The sequence below is a fragment of the Trichosurus vulpecula genome, chromosome 7 (assembly GCF_011100635.1).
Source record: "Trichosurus vulpecula isolate mTriVul1 chromosome 7, mTriVul1.pri, whole genome shotgun sequence".
In the NCBI taxonomy this organism is placed as follows: domain Eukaryota; kingdom Metazoa; phylum Chordata; class Mammalia; order Diprotodontia; family Phalangeridae; genus Trichosurus; species Trichosurus vulpecula.
Window position 1 is genome coordinate 57,125,410 of NC_050579.1, and position 18,376 is coordinate 57,143,785.

An 18,376-nucleotide genomic window follows, 5' to 3' on the forward strand; every position below is an offset into this window, starting at 1 on the left:
AAAAGACATCAAACACTTAATCAGCATTTCTGTTGTTGTTCAGTCATATCTAACTCTTCATGTGGACCATACTGTTCATGGGGTTTTCTTGGCAAGTATACTAGAGCAGCCATTGGCTGCTCCAGTGGGCTAAGGCAAACAGAGGTTAAGTGACTTGCCTAGGGTCACACATCTAGTAAGTGTCTCAGGTCTGCACCCTATCCACACAGCCATTTAGCTGCCAGTAACAACATGGAGCCCATAAAGAACTCACAATGAATCACCTCTTCCCTTGCACATCACCACGCATTCCCAGAAAGAAGCTCCCCAAGCCACCATGGAGATTGTTACCAGGCAGAGAATATTGTGGATACTCCCAAGGATTGGGTTTTCATTTGATGGTCCTTTCCCTACCCCAAATCCATTTAAGATTGTATATCTATCATGTATAAGTAATAGCAAATGGGACTTCCCATTGTTACAGTTGCCATTCTTCATTAAAAGGAAGTATGTTTTGACACCAGAAGACATCCAGAATCACCACTGGCCAATGTGTTTGAACTGAATTCTGTTGTCTTTTATGGATGCCTCATTTATATCATTGTGTATATTGTTCTTTTGGTTCTGCTTTCTTCATGGTGAGTCAGTTCTTAGAAATCTTCCTAGGTTTCTCTGACTTTTTCATATTCTTCATTCCCTATGGTGCAATAATATTAGATTACATTTATTTAACCACAATTTTTTCAGCCATTTTTTTCATTTAAGGTATACATAATTTGTTTTCAGTTTTTTGCTACTACAAAGAATACTGCTATAATCATTTTGGTATATATAGATCAGGGGTGGGGAACCTGAGGCCTGGAGGCCATATGTGGTCTCAATTTGTTCTGTGAAGTGTGGATTCTGTCAAAGGGCCTCACTTGAGGACCTAGAAAGCCATATGTGGCCTCGAGGCTGCAAATTCCCCACCTCTGATACAGACTCTTAATTTCCATCAATGATCTTTAAACATAATGAAACATAATGAGATTGTTAGATCAAGTTATATGGACCATTTAGTAACTTTTCCCACATAATTCTAAATTATTTTCCACAATTTGAAATCTGGTAACACTAGGCCTCCTCTTACTATTTTTTTAAATTAAGATTCTAGAAATTCTGCTCTTCCAATTAAATTTTATCACTTTATCTAGCTCTATAATAGATCCCCTTGCTTAAATGGAGTGGTACCAAATATGGAGATTTCAGTAGTATTGTCATTTTTACTGTATCGGCATGCCTCACCCATGAATATTAAGCATCTCATCAATCATACAGGTCTTTATTTCTATAAAGACTTGTTTGTAGTTCTATTTCTGAAGACCTATAGGCATCGTGGTAAGTAGGTTAAATCCCAGATAGTATATGTCTTTTGTATTTATTTTAAGAAGAATTTACCTTTTCCTTTTCTTTTTATCCTAGATGTTAGCCCAATACCAAAATGCTCATTATTTCTATGGACTTATTTTGTATCCTGCTATTTTGTTAAGGTTATCAAATCATCACAAGTAGTTTCGTTGCTGATGTTTCCCATTTAAAAATTGACATCTTTTGTTTTTATATCACCTTCATTTTCCATTCTGTCTTTCTCCTTCCCCACTTCCAGAAGGTCATCTCAAAATAAAGAATAAGAAACACAGAGGGAAAAAAAAAGCAATTCCACAAAACTAACATATTTTGTTGTTACTGTTCAGTTGTTTCAGTCATGTCCCCTATTTGCGATCCCATTTGGGGCTTTTTTGGGCAACCATACTGGAGTGGTTTGTCATTTCCTTCTCCAGCTCATTTTACAGATGAAGAAACTGAGGCAAACAGGGTTAAATGACTTGCCCAGGATCACGCAGACTCAGGTCTTCCTAACTCCAGGCTTGACACGCTATCCACATAGCTACCTCTAGTTGCCCTGTCCAGCATTCTGTGTCCATAGTCCTTTAACTCTGCAAAGAGGAGAGGGAAGCTATGCATCCTCACATCCTTCTTTGGAGTCAAATTTGGTCATGATAATTACATGAAATTCAGTATCAATTTGTTGGTTTTTTTCCATGTACGTTGTTGCAATTATTCCCCATACTGTTTCCTTGGTTCTGATTTCAACAGTTCACATAAATCTCCCTAGACTTCTCTGTATTCTTCACGCTCATTGCTTATTTTTTCATAAATTTTGACTCTTTTGTCTTTATTTCACTTAGATTTTCCCCACTGTGTCCTGCCTCATCTCCTATCCCAGAAAGCAATCCCTTTCTTTAAAAATAGCAAAAATAGGAAGAAAAAAATTCAGCAAAACATATCGACAGATCGAAAAAATTGACATTGTAAAAAATATGCCACACCATTAATAACAATAATAATGCCCAATTAATATACTGAATATGGTTTCGATTTAGCAAACTTCAGCAAAGTTACAGTATACAAAACAAAATCCACAAGACCATCAGCATTTCTCCATAAAACACCAATAAAACTCAGCAGGAAGAGATAGAAAGAAAAGTTCTATTTACAATAACTATAGAATGTATGAAATACTTGGGGTCTACCTACCAAGATAAAAACTGGAATTATATAAAAACCAACTGTGCTATTTAGAGAAATAAAAACAGATATATTAGAAGAGAAATATTAATGACTCATGGATAGGTCAAACCAATATAGCAAAAAATGACAATACTACCTCAATTAATTCACTTATTCAGTGCCGTACCAAATCGCTGAACAACTGCTTTATAGAACTAGACAAAAAAAGGAATGAAATTCATCCAGAGGAACAAAAAGTCAAGAATCTCAAGTGAAATAATGGGGGCAGGAAGGCAGGGAGAGGGAAAGAAGCGAAGGAAGGGCTAGCAGCATCAGTATATAACTATATAAATACACATATATTGTGCGTGTGTGTGTGTGTGTGTGTGTGTATGTGTATAACAAAGCAGTAATCCTCAAAACTATACGGTACTGGTTAATAAACAGAGAGACTGCTCAGTGGAACAGAGTAGATACACAATATACAAAAGCAAATCTAAGCTAATAGCCTAAATTCAATAAATGTAAAAATCCTAGCACCGGAATAAGAACTTACCATTTGATTTAAAAAGCAAACAAACAAACCCGATTGCTGGGAAAACTGCATAGCTGTATGGAAGAAATTAGGTTTAGACCAACACCTCACACCTTACTTATATCAAGAGAAGATCCGGATGGATAGCTGACCTAAATATAAAGGGCCACATCATCAACAAATTAGAGAAGTAAGAAATTGCCTATTAGACCTACGGATGGGGAAGAGTTCATAACCGAAGGACAGAAAGGACCACAAAAGATAAAATGGGCAATTCTGAATACATAAAGTGTAAACAGTTTTTGCCCAAAGAAATCCAACACAGTTCAGATTAGAAGGGAAACTGGGAAAAAAATTTTACAGCAAGTTTTTCTGGTAAAGGTCTCATTTCCAAAATATATGAGGGATTGATTCAAATTAATAAGAATAAATAAATATTCCCCAATTGCTAAACGGTTTAAAGACATGAACAGGTAGTTCTCAAGAGAAGAAACTCAGGTTATTTGCTATAGTCATATAAAAAATGCTCCAAGTCACTAAAAATCAGAGAAAGGAAAGTTAAAGCAATTTGGCCTTACACCCATCAGATTGACAAAGATGACAAAAAAAAAAGAAAATGACAAATGTTGGAGGGGTTGAGGGAAAACAGGCACATGGAAATGCTGTTGATGGAGATGTAAATAGGTCCAAATATTCTTATGTAAAGCAATTTGGAATTATTTCCAAAAAGTCACTAAACAGTGAATGCCCTTTGTCCCAGACACAGCACTGGGAAGCCTAACCTTCAAAAAAAAAAAGAGGAAAAGGTCTTACATGTATATATATAAATATACAAATATATAAATTTATAAAAATAAATATATAAATGTAAAAATATTTATAGCAGCTCTTTTTGTGGGAGCAAAAAAACCCTGGAAACTACGGAGATGCCCATGAGTTGGAGAAGGCTAAATAAAGTCCAGCACGTGAATGTGATGGAGGACTACTTTACGGTAAGAAATGAGACTCTGAGCTGATTTTAAAAGAGCCTTGGAAAGCTGATGCAGAGCAGGCAGAACCATCCATGCTGTAGCATCAGTGGTGGAACCTAGCAGACTTACAGAGTCTGTTTAAACAACTGACAAACACCAGCAGCAGCAGCAGCAGCACATGTGACCACACCTGGGAATCCTTCCCCCCAGCCCCCTGCAAAGAAGTGGGGAGAGGGACACCCTCATAGGTCTTGTCTGATGGAAAGGTGGTTGTTTATGATTTATAATACGTATTTTCTTTTTTCTTTTCTCCTGTCTTCTCTTTATAAAAATAGATTTACTGGTAACTTATTTGTACATTGCTTAGATCTCTCCCTGTGTCCTTCCTCCTTACAGCAAACAATTTTTTTTTTTTTTAAAGAGGGGACTCCTGGTGCCAAGATGTCAGAGTGAGGAAGGAACCCTCTGAAACCCTCCCAAATTCCCCTCCAAACAACTAGAAAACTTTCTCAGATTTGCTAGGAGCAGGGAAGCAGCTTACAAGCACAGCTGGAAAGGTCTGTGTCACTGGGGTGGGCTGGGAGCTGAGATCCAAGAGCAGCAGCAGTGCTGGCAGCAGCAGCCAGCCTCCCAGCAGGGGGCCTGCAGCAAGGCTCCAAGCCTGGGGCAATCCTCCCCCTAGGCAAGCCATAGGCAATCTGTGTAGCCCCACCCCCAGCACAAGTCTCCAGGAAGGCCTTGACCCCATTGCTGCCTAGTAGTGAGGCCCTGCCCCCAGGATTCTCCCAGAAGAGAGGCCCTGTTTCCATAGCAACCCAGTATCAGGGCTCCCTGAACCTGGGGCTGATCAGCAACAACATCCTTTCCCCAGGGAAAACCAGCTGAAAGACTGTTTCCACAGCAACCCAGCAGAGCAAGGCCTTGTCTCTGGGGCAGGCCAGGAGAGAAACCCCAAACCCTGGGGAGGCCAACAGGGAGGCCCCACCCCCTAGTACAAGCCAGAAGAGAAGCCTACCTTTTAGTACAAGTAAGTAGTTCCTGAAGCCCAGTGAAAGCCAGCAGCAAGACCCTGAGTCACAGCACAAAAAGCTCCACACAGTGTAAGATCAGATCCTAACTCTCACATGAAAATACCAAGTCACTAAACAGGCAGAAAAAAATGAGCAACCCACCCCCCCCCCAAAAAAAAAACCACAATAAACTTGACTATGTAATGTTATCCATAGTGACAGGGAGGATCAAGCCACAAATTTGGAAGAGGACAACAGTGTCAAAATGACTATGTGTGAAGCCTCAAAGAAAAATGTAATTTGGTCTCAGGCCCAAAAAGAACTCTTAGAAGAACTTTAAAAGGATTTAAAAAAAAATTAGAGAATTAGAAGAAAAATTGAGAAAGGAAATGAGAGCAATACAAGCAAATCATGAAAAAAGAGTCAACAGCATGGAAAAAAATATACAAAAATTCACCAAAGAAAATGACTCCCTATAAAAGAGAATTGACCAAATGGAAAAAGAAGGACAAAAGTGTGCTGAAGAAAATAATTCATTAATAATTAGAATTGAGCAAGTGGAAGCTAATGACTCTATGGGACATCAAGATATGATAAAATTTAAAAAGGCAAAAAAATATGAAATTTCTCATTGGAAAAACAACTGACCTAGAAAAGAGATCCAAGAGAGATAATTTAAGAATTACTGGACTACCTGAAAGCCATGATAAAAAAAAGGCCTGAACAACATCTTTCAAGAAATTAATAAGGAAAACTGCCCTGATATACCAGAACCGGAGGGCAAAATAGAAATTGAAAGAGTTCACTGTTCACCACTTGTAAGAGATCCCCAAATGAAAACTCCCAGGAACATCATAGCCAAATTCCAGAGTTCACAGATTGAGGAGAAAATATTGTAAGCAACCAAAAAGAAATAATTCGAATATTGTGGATCTACAATCAGGATTGCACAGGATTTGGCAGCTTCTACATTAAAAAACCAAAGGGCTTGGAATATGATATACTGGAAAGCAATGGAGTTAGGATTACAACCAAGAATCATCTAACCAGCAAAACTGATTATGATCTTTCAGAGAAAAAAAATAGACATTTAATGAAATAGAAGACTTTCAAGCATTCCTAATTAGAAGACTAGAGCTGAATAAAAATATTACCTCTAAATACAAAACTCAAGGGAAACATGAAAAGGTAAAAAAAAAGAGAAAACATAAGAAAGTCAATAAAGTTAAACTATATTTCTATATGGCAAAATAATATTTGTAACTCCTACATTTATTATCATAAAGGCAACTGGAAGGAGTATATGTAGACAGAGTACATGAACATAAGGTGCCTCTGATGGGATGATATCCCCCAAAAATAAAATAAAGGGGTGAGAAAGAAGACTACACTGGAAGAAGAAAGAGGGGAGAGACAGAATGGGATAAATTATCCCACATACAAGAGGCATGAAAGAGCTATTATAATGGAAGGAAAGATGGGGGCGGGGTGGTGGTGGGCAAAGCTTAAACTTTACTCTCATCAGAATGGGCTCAAAGAGAGAATAATATACATACTCAATTGGATGCTGAAATCTATTTTATCCTATAAGGAAGTAAAAAGGGATGGCAATAAAAGAAGGAGGGAGGTCTGATAAAAGGGAGGAAAGATTGAGGATGGTGGTTATCAGAAGTAAAACACTTGTGAGGAGGGAAAGGGTGGGAGCGAGAGAGAGGGATAAACAAGGGAAAAATAGCATGGAGGGAAATATACAGTTAGTTATCATAACTATAAATGTGAATGGAATGAACTCACCCATAAAATGGAAGTAGATAGTAGAATGGATAAAAAACCAAAATCCTACAATATGTTGTTTACAAGAAACACACTTGAATACAGGGTAAAGGTAAGTGGCTGGAGCAGAATCTATTACACTTCAGTTGAAACAAAGAAAGCAGGGACAGCAATCATGATTGCAGACAAAGCAAAAATACATCTAATTAAAGGAGATGAGGAAGGAAAATATATCTTGCTGAAAGGTACCACAGAAGTAATATCAATACTAAACATATATGTACCAAATGGTATAGCATCTAAATTTCTGAAGAAGTTGAATGAGTTGCAGGAGGAAATAGACAATAAAACTACACTAGTGGGGGACCTCAACTTTCCCCTCTCAGAACTAGATAAATCTAATCAAAAAATAAACAAGAAGTTAAGGACATGAATAAAATTCAGGAAAAGTTAAATATGACAGATCTCTGGAGAAAACTGAATGGAAATAGAAAGGAATGTATCTTTTTCTCAGCAGTACACGGCACCTACAGAAAAATTGACCACGCATTAGGACATGGACAAGACATTAGGATGTCACAACCAAATGCAGAAAAGAAGAAATAGTAAATGCATCCTTTTCAGATCATAAATAAAAATTACATTTAATAATAGGCAGTGGAAAGATATATTAAAATTAATTAGAAACTAAATAATCTAATGTTAAAAAACAAGTGGATCAAAGTACAAATCATAGAAACAATTGATAATTTCATTAAATAAAATGACAATGAGACAATATGCCAAAATTTATGGGACACAGCCAAATTGGTACTTAAGAGGAAAATATATATCTCTAACGGGTTACATCAATAAAATAGAGAAAGAGCATATCAATGAATTGGACATGCAACTAAAAAAAAAACTAGAAAAAGAACAAATTGGAAACCCCCAATTAAACACCAAATTGAAAATCCTGAAATTAAAGGAGAGATTAATAAAATTGAAAGAAAACAACTGAAATAATAAATAAAACTGGAAGTTGGTTTCATGAAAAAGCCAATAAAATAGATAAACCATTGGTTAATTTGATTAAAAAAAGGAAAGAAGAAAACCAAATTACTAGTATCAAAAACGAAAGGGGTGAATTCACAAGCAAGGAAGATGAAATTAAGACAATTGTTAGGAGCTATTTTGCCCAATTTACACGCCAGTAAATTTGGCAATCTAATGAAATGGATGAATAGCTACAAAAATATAAATTACCCAGATTAACAGAAGAAAAAATAAAATACTTAAATAACTCAATCTTAGAAAAAGAAATTGAACAAGCCATCAATGTACTTCCTAAGAAAAAATCCCCAGGGTCAGATGGATTCACAAGTGTATTCTATCCAACATTTAAAGAACAATCAATCCCAACTACTTGGAAAACTCAGTGAAGAAGGAGTCCTATCAAATTCCTTTTATGACACAAATATATGGCACTGACACCTTAACCAGGAAGAGCCAAAAAAGAGAAAAAAAATTATAGACCAATTTCCCTAATAAATATTGATGCAAAAATTTTAAATAAAATACTAACAAAGAGATTATAGCAATGTATCACAAGGATCATACACTATGACCAGATGTGATTTATACCAGGAATATAAGGTTGGTTTAACATTAGGAAAATTGTCAGCATAATTGATGATATGAATAACAAAACCAACAGAAATAATATGATAATCTCAGTAGATGCAGAAAAAGCCTTTTACAAAATACAACACCCATTCCTAACAAAAACACTGGGGAGCAAAGGAATAAGTGGAGCTTACCTTAAAATGATAAGGAATATTTATCTAAAACCATCAGCAAGTATTATCTTTAATGAGAATGAGCTAGAAGCCTAACAATAAAATCAGGGATGAAGTAAAGATGCCCATTGTCGTAACTATTATTCAATATTGTACTAGAAATGTTAGCTATGGGGCAGAGCCAAGGCAGCAGCTGGAAAGCAGGGACTTGCTTAAGCTCTCTCCCAAATCCCTCCAAACACCTGTAAAAAATGGCTCTGAACAAATTCTAGAGCTGTGGAACCCATGAAATAGAAGAGGGAAACAGATCTCCAGCTCAGGAGAGCCTGAATGGTCACCAGGAAGGGTCTATTGCATGGTGCTGAGAGCGCGCTGGGACAGACCAGACCCAGAATCAGCCAGCCAGAACAGGCCTTGGGGCCATGAAACAGTGAACTGTGGTGGTTACCAGACTTCTCAACCCACAAACGCCAAAGAGCAAGTTAGGGGGAAACTGCAGGATCAAGTTCAGAGTGGTCCAGCCGCCAGCTCTGGTGGTGTAGGAGGTGGTGCAGCAGTTGTGGTAGCAGCAGCAGGAAGCTCCTGAGGCTGCTTCCAGAACTCCAGCGTCAGCTGCTTCGTGAGTCCCTGGCTCACATGGTGGGAGGAATTTAGCAGCAGATCAGAGCGGGAGTGCAAGGAGCGCTTTGTGGGCACAAAGGCAGATTCTCCTGCTGTGCCCTGCTTGGAGCTGTACTGCAGTCCTGGTTGATGGTTCTTGGGGGAGAAGTGCTGCTGGGACAGAGCCTGGGGACAGCAGTGCTTGGACCCTAAAGCTTGGGACAAAGTACTCTCTACAATCAGTCATATTCTGACAAAAAGCTCAAGGGTCAAGTAGTTGGCTGGGAACATGAACAGGCAGCAAAAATGAACACAGACTCAAACTCAAACTCTAGATTCCTCTTTTGGTGACAAAGAAGAGCAAAACATACAGCCAGAAGAAGGCAACAAAGTCGAAGAGCCTACATCAAAAGCCTCCAAGAAAAATATGAGTTGGGCTCAGGCCATGCAAGAGCTCAAAAAGGATTTAGAAAAGCAAGTAAGCGAAATAGAGGAAAAAATGGGACGAGAAATGAGAGTGATGCAAGAAAACCATGAAAAACAAGTCAACAACTTGCTAAAGGAGACCAAAAAAATACTGAAGAAAATAACACCTTAAAGAATAGACTAACCCAAATGGCAAAAGAGCTCCAAAAAGCCAATGAGGGGAAGAATGCCTTGAAAGGCAGAATTAGCCAAATGGAAAAGGAGGTCCAAAAGACCACTGAAGAAAATACCACCTTAAAAATTAGAGTGGAGCAAGTGGAAGTTAGTGACTTTATGAGAAACCAAGATATTATAAAATAGAACCAAAGGAATGAAAAAATGGAAGACAATGTGAAATATCTCACTGGAAAAACCACTGACCTGGAGAACAGATCCAGGAGAGATAATTTAAAAATTATTGGACTACCTGAAAGCCATGATCAAAAAAAGAGCCTAGACATCATCTTTCAAGAAATTATCAAGGAAAACTGCCTTGATATTCTAGAACCAGAGGGTAAAATAGAAATTGAAAGAATCCACTGATGGTCTCTTTAAAAAGATCCCAGAAAGAAAATTCCTAGGAATATTGTCACCAAATTCCAGAGTTTCCAGGTCAAGGAGAAAATACTTCAAGCAGTCAGAAAAAAAACAATTTGAATATTGTGGAAACGTAATCAGGATAACACAAGATCTAGCAGCTTCTACATTAAGGGATCAAAGGGCTTGGAATATGATACTCTGGAGGTCAAAGGAGCTAGGATTAAAACCAAGAATCACCTACCCAGCAAAACTGAGTATAATGCTCCAAGGCAAAATATGGACTTTCAATAAAATAGAGGACTTTCAAGCTTTCTCAATGAAAAGAACAGAGCTGAATAGAAAATTTGACTTTCAAATACAAGAATCAAGAGAAGCATGAAAAGGTAAACAAGAAAGAGAATTCATAAGGGACTTACTAAAGTTGAACTGTTATGTTTACATTCCTACATGGAAAGATGATGTGTATAATTCATGAGACCTTTCTCAGTATTAGGGGAGCGAAAGGGAATATAGACAGAGGGCACAGGATGAGTTGAATATGAAGGGATGATATCTAAAAAAATGAAATAAAATTAAGGGGTGAGAGAGGAATATATTGAGAAAGGGAGAGATAGAATGGGGTAAATTATCTCACATAAAAGTGGCAAGTAAAGCAGTTCTGTTGGAAGGGAAGAGGGGGCAGGTGAAGGGGAATGAATGAATCATACTCTCATTGGATCAACTCGAGGAGGAAATAACATACACACTCAATTGGGTATCTTACTCCACAGGAAAGTAATGCCAAGGGGATGAAAAAAGGGAAGATGACAGAAGGGAGGGCACATAGGGGGAGGAGGTAGTCAGAAGCAAACACCTTTGAAAAGGGACAGGGTCAAGGAAGAAAACTGAATAAAGGGGGACAGGATAGGATGGAAGAAAATATAGTTAGCCTTTCACAACATGAGCATTGTAGAAGTGTTTTACATAATGATATATGTGTGATCTATGTTGAATTGCTTGCCTTCCTAGGGAGGGTGGGTGGGAAGGGAAGAGGGGAGAGAATTTGGAACTCAAAGTTTTAAAAGCAGATGCTTAAAAAATTTTTTTAAAAAGTTGTTTTTTTGCATGCAGCTGGGAAACAAGATATATAGGGAATGGGGCATAGAAATCTATCCTGCCCTACAAGAAAGTAAGGGGAAAGGGGATGGGGGGTGGGTGGTGGGGTGAAAGAGGGGTGGGCTGACTAGGGAACAAAGCAATCAGAATATATGCCATCTTGGAATGGGGGGAGGGTAGAAATGGGGAGAAAATTTGTAACTCAAAATCTTGCGGAAATCAATGTTGAAAACTAAAATATTAAATAAAAAATTAAAAACTCCAAAAAACCACAAAAATTAATAAATGACATTCTCTACCCTTGAGGAAAAAAAATGTTAGCTATAGCAATAAGAGAAGAAAAAGAAATTGAAGGAATTAGAATAAGCAATGAGGAAACAAAATTGTCACTCTTTGCAGATGATATGACGTTATACTTAGAGAATCCTAGAGAATCACCTAAAAAAACTATTTGCAATTATTAACAACCTTAGTAAGGTTGCAGGATACAAAGTAAACCCACATAAATCATCAGCATTTCTACTAATTACTAACAAAGTCCAGCAGCAAGTCATAGAGAAAAAACCTCCAAAAAACCAAATACAAAAAATAAAGTAGCAAGTAAATCTTATCAAAGCGAAACAGCAAATAGAAATTGGAGCTCTACAGATTAAAATATACCAGAAAATACACAAGAGGGAATGAGCTTTTCAGTTGGGAGTGATATAATATCTTAGTTCTCACCCAAAGAAGTCCATTCTAGCAGTCCTTAGGAAATAAGGTGGATATCAAGACCACATTGAGACTCTGGCTTCCCTACATGTCTGCTGCTTCTCTCTCCATGTGTATCTGGAAAACTCTCTGGAATCATATTTGTCTCTCTCCAAAGAAACTCTGTATGTAGTATCACATCAGGCTCAGCATGGTCCTGGACAAATCAATTATATCTCCCTCTGCATATGCAGCAGATGCAAAATGTCTCTGCTTCCTAGAAGCATACCCTTTGACTACTTCTCTATTGGATAATGGCTTTTGGTCTCATATATTTCTGTTAGTTGTTTATGTATCTTAAATAACAAAGCCTTATCAGAAGTAGTTGATGCTAAGATTTTTTTCCCTGTTGACTGTTTCCTTTCTTATTCTAGATGCATTATGTGTGTGTGTGCAAAAACTTTTCAATTCCTTGTAATCAAAATCATCTACTTTTATCAATTACAATTATTTCTATTTAATTAAGAAATTATCTTCTACCCATAGCTATGAAATACATAAGCTTCTAATTTTTTATAATATGATTTTTAACATTCAGGTTGCATACCCTTTTCAATTTGCTGTAGAATGTGTTGCCTAAAGGTAATTTCTGCCAGACTGCTTTCTAGTTTTCCCATCAGTTCTTATCACATAGGAGGTTCTTTCCTAAGTAATTTATGTTTTGGGGTTTATTTCTTAGGGTGCAATAAACATGCATCCATGTACTGGAATGTTTAATTATTCCTCAATTGATGTGCATCTACTTTGTTTCCATTTATTTGCCACTACATAAAGTGCTTTTATAAATATTTTGTTGGATCTTTATTTCTGTCTTTAGCCCCCTTAGAGTATACGTAAGAGTTATCTGGGTCAGTAACAGATTTAAACAAATTTATTAGTTAGTGCGTTTTGTCTTTTACAAGTTATTTCTGCAAGCGGAAAAAAGGCCTTTATCTTCCAGACTAAACTATTGTCTTGTGACAAAAATAATTAAGCAAAAACCATCAAATTCATGGACTACATCTGGGAATGCATATGATATTCCGTAGTCCTTTGACTCAGTGGGTAAGGAGGTGTGTTTCATTATCTTTTCTCTGAGAACTTCATTGTCTTTATTGAATCTTTAGTATTTTCTAGGCAAATATCTTCTACATTAAGGGGATAATTTTGCCTCCTCTTTGTTGATGATTACATAGAATTACAAAACTTCATTTAGAAGAAATCTCAAGGCCTTTATACGTACTTCAAAAAGGACTCCTGCAATAAAGTTTTTTCCACATGACAGTGAAGCCACTTGGTTTAAATTCTGACAGACTTCATGATGAAGGAGGAAAGGAAAACCAAAACAGGAGGAGTAAATGGATAAGACCAAACATATGCACAGGAGGCCCATGCTGGAGGTGACACAAATTTGGAAGGCACGGAGGGACTGGTTCTGAAGATACCTGAAGTAAATGGGGGAGGGCTGAAATATTTGGAGAAAATGATGGCTGTCATTACTATACAAAAAAGGCAATGAAGAATCAGTGACTACCAACCCATGTGTCTACTTTCTCATCTATACAAAATCTTTGCAAAAAATAATTTACACAAATATCAAGAGAATCCTTGATAAAAATATAAGTAACAGGTCAATTTTCTACAATGCAGCACATTTTTAAAGTCAGATGATTGACTAGAAGGTGCAAAAAATGCAAGATGCCTCTGTGCTTATGGTTTGTTGATTGTTAAAAAGCATCTCATGTGGTAGAGCAAAATTTAAAGACTTTCCTGCAAGAAAGCACCTCTCAATTTAATTCAACAAGTATCTCTCTACTGTGTATGATACTGTACTAGGCCCTGTACAACAGAGACAAAAGTGTAAAATCCTCACTGCCCTCAAGGATCTTATATTCTTTGTTAAGATTATAAAAAGCTTTTTTGATAGATGCAACATCAAGATAACTTTGTTTAGATCCTCTAAATATTAATATCAAACATTGTACAAAACAAGGACATGCCTTGATATGAGCACTACCATTGAGTATGTCCAGGTAAGCTACTAGGTCAGGTCTGGAAGGGAAGGGCCTTAACGGTCATCTAGCCCCAAAGTTACCTAGGCAGAAATCCTCTAGCTTTCAAGGGGAGACAGCTAGTGAGAGGGAACCTCTAAAGCCTCATGAGGAAGCCCATTCCCCCTATATGTTTTGGAAGTTTTCCCTTATGTTTCAGTATGTGGAATCAGGACTCTAGACTTATCTTTATTTTGCTGCAAAGGGTGAACAACTACATGAAACTGTCTCTGCTATGGGAAACTTTGCTGCCTCCAGGAAGGAGCAATCCAAAGCATTTGCTCAATCTGTTATACTCAATTGTCCTGTTAATCTTTTACCTTTTTCCCAGAATATTCTGAATGACAGCTTTGGTCGATGAGCCTGGCTGATTCAATTTTCTATAGCCTCATTTATCTCCCAACTTTGTACCACCTTTGTGATTTTTTTTTCTTTTCAAAAAACTGTAAAAATGTTCAGCCTTATGCAGTTCTGAGAATCATTTCTTGAAGATAAGTTAACGAGCCTCAGAAAGGTCAAGATCTTGTGACCGAATGTCAGAACTCCAGTCTATCAATAATAAACTTCCTTTATCCTAGACGTTTTCCCCATCCCCCTCCTCCCCAAGACATGCATTCTGGCTGCACATCTCTCATGCCCCCCCCCTTGACATACTGTACTCATTGTACTCTGCTCCCTATTGATATGTCTATCCTCCTTCTTATCCCCCATTCTACCTCCTGTAACTTTTCATCCTTAGGGGTTGGCCTATCCCTTGGGGATGCTGCTCATCCACCCTCCTTCTCCCCTCCCCTTCTTTGCTTTCACCATGCCCTCCAATCCCTGCTAGGTCCTCACCCCTTTTTACTCTAGCTTTACATTTCGCTCCAGTCTCAACCCTATAGTTAGCCAATACAATTGTATACCACCCACTGTATTTGTAACCCTTGCCTTCTTGTCCTACAAGCCCCAAGATTGGGCTATCCCCACCATCAGTCATCTCTGCTTTCACTCAGTTCTGATGAATGGTGCTGAATGAAGTCACACAACTATGCTGAGCCTACCACACATTTGTCATCTAATCTCAACTGGAACTCACTGCACCAAGACAAGCCTTTTAATATTTTCTGATTGACTGACATGCTTCTCCTAGCACCCGTTACAAACCTTTTTTTCTTTCGTTAAGTCTTCCACACTAGCTCTTCCTCACTTCTCAGCAGAGGACCTCAACTCAGATGTTAGAATACAGGGCCCATTCATCTGTGAGCTCCCCCATCTATTTATCCCCACAATCCCCCTCAACCCCCCACCCCTCAGCTCCTCAGCAAGTTTACCTCCAATCATATATACTCCATCTCTCATTTACAACGTATCTACTGGCTCCTTCCCTGATGCCTACGAATATGCTCCCTCCTCTGACCTTAAAAAATCACCTAACCTTTCCATCCCCTCAAGCAATTCCCTTTCCTCACTTTCCCAGCCAAACTCCTACAAAAATCAGTCTACACTGCACTCACTTTCTCCTCCATTTCTCAACCCTTGTGGTCTGACTTCTCACCCTCATCTCTCAAATATTATCAGTTCTTCAAGGTGACCAGTAAGCTCTTATATGGCAAACCCATACCCTTTTCTCAAATCTTTATTCTTCCTGATCTCCCTGAAGCATACTACGGACCACCTCTCCTCGTGTGTTTGAGACATCACTCTCCTTATTTTCTTCCTACCTTTCTGGGCATTCCTCAATCTCCTTTGCTGGACCCATGTCTGGCTCCCTGTGGGTATACTCCAGCTGACTTTGCCTCTTTTCTACTCCTAATACTCTCTAGGTGTACTATCAGCTTTCCAAGGTTCAATGACCATCTCCACGTAAATAACTCAGATCAACGTAATCCTAGTTCTACTCTCTCTTTACATAGTGGACACTTCCAAAAGGATAGATGTCTTGCAGGCATCTCAAACTCAACATGTTCCAAACAGAACTCATCTTTCCCCCAAAATACAACTCTTCTTCTCAAACTCTCTACTTCTATCAAGGACACCAGCATTCTTCCAGGTCACCGAAGGTTTGCAGCCTCAGGGTTATCGCTGGTTCCTTATACTCCCTCACAACACACAGCCAATCTGTTGCCAAGTTTTGTTGATTTTTCCGCCACATTTCAAACAATCTCCTTTCCACTCGTAGCTTAGTTAAACCTATTTATCATCTCTAGTTTGGACTATTCTAATAGACTTCTAATTGCTCTCCTTGCTTCCAGTATTCTCCACCTTTATTTCATTTTCTACCCAGCTACTGAAAGGATATTCATTTAAATATGTGTGTATGTATGTGTATATATATGTATGTATATATATATGTATGTATATTCATTTATTTTCCAATTGCCCATAAAATTTAAAACATTTTACAAAAATTTGAGCTCCAAATTCTCTCCCTCTTCTCTACCCTTCTTGAGAAAGCAATTTGATATCAGTTATACATGTGAAGTCATGCAAAACATTTCCATATCAGCCATGTCACAAAAGAATCTCCCCCAACCCAGTTAAAAAAAAAGTTCAATCAGCATTAAGAATTCCTCAGTTCTCTTTCTCTGGAGGTGGATAACATTTTTCATCATGGTTCCTTTGGAATTGTCTTGGATCACTGTCTTGATCAGAGTAGTCAAGTCTTCCAGAGGTCATCCTCCTTACGATATCTGTTACTGTGTACAATGTCCTCCTGGTTCTGCTCACCTCACTTTGCAAGAGCTCATACAAGTATTCCCAGGTATTTCCTCAAAACAATCCTGCTCATTTCTTACAGCACAATAATATTCCATTATAATCATATACCCGAACTTGTTTGGCCATTCCCTAATTGATGAGTATCCTTTCAATTTCCAATTCTTTGCCACCGCACAAAAAGCAGCTATATTTTTGTACAAAGAGGTCTTTTCTCTTTTCTTTGATCTCTTTGGGATGTAGACCCAGTAGTGGTAGTGCTGGGTCAAAGAGCACGCATAGTTTTATATTCTTTTTGGGCATAGTTCCAAACCGTTCTCCAGAATGGGTGGAATAGTTCACACCAAATTAGCAGTAGTATCCCATTTTTTACACATTCCCTCCAGCATTTGTCATTTTCCTTTTCTGTTTTGTTAGCCAATCTGATGGGTATGAGGTGGTATAATTTGCATATTTCTAATCAGTAGTGATAGAGAACATTTCTTTGTGTGACTGATAGCTCTGATGTCTTATTTTGAAAACTGCCTGTTCATATCCTTTACCCATTTGTCAACTGGGGGATGGCTCTTATTTTTATAAATTTGGTTCAGTTTTCCATATATTTGAGAAATGAGGCCTTTATCAGAAAAACTTGGTATAAATTCCCCTCCTGAGTGGCCAACCTTCCCCACCCCCCCCTTCTTCTTACTTGGTTTTGTTTGTGCAAAAGCATTTTAATTCCATGTAACAAAAATTCTCTATTTTACTTCCCATGATCCTTTGTCTTATTTGGTCATAAACTCTTTCCTCATTCATAGATCTGACAAATACATTTTCCCATGCTCCCCTAATTTATTTATGATACTATCCTTTATGTCTAAATCATTGATCCATTCTGACCTTATCTTGGTATACAGTGAGAGATATTGGTTTATGCCTAATTTCTGTCAAACTGTTTTTCATTTTTCCCACCAATTTTTGTCAAAGACTGAGTTCTTACCCCCCAAAGCTTCTATCCTTGGGTTTATCAAACATTAGATTGCTACAGTCATTTACTACTGTGCATTGTGTACCTAACCTATTCCACTGATCCACCACTATTTCTTAGCCAGTACTAGATTGTTTTAATGAGTATCACTTTGTAATATAGTTTTAAATCTGCAACTGCTAGGCTGCCTTCCTCCTAATTTTTTCATTGATTCCTGATGGGATGGTCCCACTGTAGAGGTCTGAACATTTTAGTAGCCTGGTTCAATAAACTCTGGTAGCTCCCTACACACCTCGATCAAATATAAACCTGTTTGGCATTTAATGTCCTTTACAAGCTGGTTTCAACTTACCCTTTTGGCCTCTTTGTGGATCAGTCTCCTTCACACTCTTCAATCTAGCCAAAATGGCCTTGTTATAACTTCTTCACATAACAACCCATCTCTGTCTTTGTACCTGCTGACCCTTGTCTAGAATGCAAGCCTTTGCCTCTACCTCTTAGAAGTATCTTCTATTTTTTTGGAAGCTTTAGTTTCTTTCGAAGCTTAGCACAAATACCACGTCCTACAAGAGGCATTTCTTGATCTGCCCAGTTGCTAGTGTCTCCCACCTACCACACAGGATCACCTTGTATTTA